The 4,241-nt window shown below is 44.4% G+C and overlaps 1 long non-coding RNA gene across 1 annotated transcript; it reads right to left on the reverse strand.

Moving 5' to 3' along the window:
• Positions 1–203: 203 nt before the first annotated feature.
• LOC123185223 (uncharacterized) lies at positions 204–3,806 on the reverse strand. Its single transcript, XR_006493229.1, has 5 exons — positions 3,261–3,806; positions 2,862–3,163; positions 2,052–2,134; positions 1,075–1,196; positions 204–952 (listed from the first exon to the last, which is right to left on the reverse strand). It is a non-coding gene; the product is annotated as an uncharacterized lncRNA (long non-coding RNA).
• Positions 3,807–4,241: the final 435 nt, after the last annotated feature.

The following is a 4,241-nucleotide window of genomic DNA, read 5'->3' on the forward strand; positions in this document are numbered from 1 at the left end:
CAATTGGACCTCGGCCTTTTTACAATCCATTTCCTTAGTTTCTAGTTTTTTTCCTGTAAATATTATTTGGAAAATTGCCTTTTTATATGCCAAATACTATTAGGTCCCACTTGTCGGGTTCTAATTAAAGACAGCTAATGTTTCAATTTCCACACAATTATTTCAGTCAAAACAACAAACAAATGAGAATTATCAAACCGCATGCCAATTTTGGCTAATAGCACAATCTTTACATAATTCATTTCATCATTACATGTGATACCATCACAACATATAAACCTACTACATATACACTCCAGACTTCTTCACTTTCAGGCTGGAGCTCTTTACATGAGAGGAAACACCATTTCTGGAAATGTCCGTACAGGCTGAACAAAGGCATCTAACAATTAACCAAAAGAGTTAGAAACAAAATAAAAACAAATATAGAAAGCAGCTAGGGACTAAATCATGAACCATCTCTACATGTAACATGTAACCGTAATAACCACAAGGACTAGCTGTTGCATGAATACCAAAACTTCCAGAAATGGTTGTTCAGAATACAAGAAGGCATAGTTGTTGCATGTATACCAAAACTCCTAGAATGGTTCTAGATGTTGAATGCAGAAAACGATTTAATCTTTGATGGTTCATTGAGCACGACACGAACGATTTAAGATAACAAGACATATGTTCTACACTAATTTTACACAAATCATTATCAATTACAATTTACAACAGACTTAAAACAAAACACCATAGCTTCTGCATCACATAGGGAATCAACACAATGGCATCATGGCCCATCGACCAAAGAAGAAAAGAAAATAATGGGATAGACCGAAGCCTTATCTAGTCAGAGAAGATAGCGTTGATGTAGTTGCAGCACGGCTACCTCAAGACTGTGAATGTGGTGCCATGGTCGGGGTTGATGCGCTCGAGCAAGGTAAGCATAATGGCCTCGTCGGGTCTGCGAGAATAAGAAAAGTATTAGCTATATTGCCCAGTAGGATTAGCTAGCATCTAGAGCATGCATTGACTGGACACATATTCCCTTTAACAAAATGAAAAGAGTATCATTGGGATCATTACCTTCCCTCTTGCTTAAGTAGCAATGTCCGTTCTTTCTGCTCCATGGCTGGCCTAAACCAAACCGCCTTGAAGAATAGAAAGAAGTCTCAGGTTTATCAACCACAACAAAACAACAGTGTGACCTAAAGAAGAAGAATAGAAAGAGGTATCAGGTTTATCAAGCATAGCAAAACAGCATTGTGACCATTAGTCATAGAACTGAATATAAAACAAAAGAGGTCTCAGGTTTAGACTCTAAAGGAAGAGCTACTTATGCATGATGTCTCAGGTTTAAACAAAAGATCAAGACCACAATTTTAACAAGAGATATGTAGTCAGTCCAATTGAACAAGATCTGGACAGTAGTATTATGAGTATTTAAGTGCAGATGTAGCAGGCAATCAAATGAAGCAACTTAATTGTTTGCATGGCATTCACCATAGTAGATAGTACTAACCCCAGTACACGTGCATGCAGAAATGATTTGCTCAAACAATGGCTAATTGAATTAACAATGAAGGAAATTTAGACTCAAGCTTAGTCAGTCCAGCATAATCCATTTGCCCCAACACAAAAGACACCCGAAATTGTTCATATGCCCCCTTTGGTTTGCAGAACGGTACTGTTCATCATTTGGGGATCATATGTACATCACTTCTGTCTTCTGCAGACTGGCAGTTGACATCTGCCATAAACATTTCTTAAGGATCCTTTACTTGCAATTTGAAGAACTTTCTAATTTGAAATCCTCTTTTCTGAGATAAACCATGACTTATAGGATATGCATATCCCATGAAAAAAAGAGGATATACATAGAACCTGACTGGAGCAGAATATTGATTCTGAACATTTTGCAAGACCGTAAGGTTCTGACAGTCTACTACCATGCCCAATATGTACGACAGTGTCTCCAGTATTTGCCTTATCCACCTTATGCTAGACGGATTGTATGGTTGAAACAGAGACAGCTCAAAGAACAGTAATAATACACGGCCAACCTTGGCATCGCTGGGGGACTCGCTTCTCATGCATTCCTCCTCCGAATTGTTGGGTTTAGAGCAGCAACTGATCCGTGTTCGTACTGAAACACACATAAGAAAACATTTTTAGCACATAATTTAGTAAAGATGTCTCTCCCAGAAAACCATATCCCCTACTCTCGAGCATCCAACAAACAAAGAATAATTCTACATATTTGAAGAACGAAAACTGGGATGGTGATAACATCGGAGCCTCCCAATTCTTATCCCGAAAAGGACCCAAGCTACGCTCTTAGCTGTAATAAAAATTGAAAAATATAACTGCTAGCCACAGAACTTGCTAAACTTTCTTTCAGCAACATCATTCTGACAATAAGCCACAAATCATAATCGGAGAAGGCTGTCAGAAACAGATATCTTATTCAAAGCCACACAAATTTGCACATGCTTGTTCAAACTTTGTTTTTGTTACTGCATAGGTATCTTATACAGTACTGAACAACACAGGAGCATCATCCGTGTAACAACCACATTATTCATCTGCTAGTTGCACTAATAAGAACAATGCAATGTTGTGGATCTATCCTGGTGAGTGGTGACCCCTGCCATCCAGCCATGCTAAACAGTAGAGTTTAGCAATTCGAATATGTACTGTATGTTACAAAGTTTTTTTTCTGTACTAGGTCGAACATTGTAATTCACTGACATTTACTACTCACAAACAACTCCATTAGTAAAAATCATCAGGCCAAGAAAAGAAAAGAACAGAACAGAACATGCCACGGGGTGGGTGGGACTGTGGGAGGGAGGGAGGAGAATAGAACATACCACTCTCGCAACTTGCACGTCACCAACGAATGCAGCATGCATCCTCACCAAAAATTTCACGAACGCCATCTTCCATTGTCCCCAATGCTAATCAGTGGTCACTGACACCGCAAAGCCTAAACGAAATCCCCGAAGAACAAAATGGAAATGCGACGAAGGGAATCGGGACGAGGCATGACCTAGTAAGGGATCAAGGAGGGCGCGGGCTCGCCGGACTCCCCGTATGCCATCTCCGGCTAGACCGCCTCCATGAGCCGCTCCCTCCGCAGCGGCTGCTCCACGTCCTCCTCCCCCTGCGGATCCTGCCACGGAACAACCGCCAGAGCCACCCCAGATCAGAGGCCCGCGCGTGCGCACGACGAAACGAATCTGCGAGCTGGGCCGGGCCGTGTTAGTTACCTAGGTGAAGAGGAGGGAGCTGAGGAAGCCGGTGAGGAAGAAGAGGGAGCAGGAGAGGAGCACCACGGGGAGCCGCAGTCGCGTCCGCATCAGCCCGCCGCCGCCCCCGCCACCGCTCCAGATGGCTCCGCCGCCCTTCATGGCTCGCCGATGCCGCTCCGACGCGTGGCGAAGCGTGTCTGCATGTCAACGTGTTGGTTGGGTGGGGGGAAGCGGGAGAAGATGGGGAAGAGACAGTCGCGCAACGGCCAAGCGAAGAGACAGAAGATGAGGAAGGGCGAGAGGGTGGGGGCGGCAGCGGTGCGGGAGAAGGGCAGCGAGGTCACCGGCAGGGAAGCCCGGTGCCGGTGCAGATGAGGGGCGGCGGCGGACACGGGATCGAGGAAGAGGGCAGAGGAAGTGGGTTGGGCTTGGGGGATTTTGTTTTTGCTCCTAATCTGCCAACGTCCTGCGGGAGAGAGATGGGGACGAGGTGGGAGGGAAGCGGATAGGAGGGGGAGAGGCTGCCGGCGGCAAGGTTTGGGAGGGAGACGAGGGGAGGGATGGGATCGGGGTGGGTGGCGGAGGCGATGTGGGAGACGAGGGGAGCGAGATCAAGATCGAGCGAGGAGAGGGGGGCTTCTAGGGTTTGGGTTGGGTTGGGTTGAGAGGGGATCAGAGAGACGTTGGATCCGTCGGATGTGGACGGTCCAGATCGGCTAAGGGGGGTGATCCGTGTGAAGAGCTCTGATTGGTTTAGAAAAAATGTGATTACTAAAACTAGGAGGGTTTTGTGAAGCAGTTATCAAAAATATTTTGCAAAATGGCACAACTAAAATTTTCTATCAATTTAGACCATATTTTATGGATGATAGCCAGTTTGCATGCAATTTTTTATCTTTGTAGCTATTTTAAATCATTATTCGAGTGCCCAAAATGAGTTTTTTTGTGAAGGGTCTACCAAATAATTGTTGTAAAATTGTACCAAATCAATTTTCTAAA

This window comes from Triticum aestivum, chromosome 2A (genome assembly GCF_018294505.1).
Source record: "Triticum aestivum cultivar Chinese Spring chromosome 2A, IWGSC CS RefSeq v2.1, whole genome shotgun sequence".
Lineage (NCBI taxonomy): Eukaryota > Viridiplantae > Streptophyta > Magnoliopsida > Poales > Poaceae > Triticum > Triticum aestivum.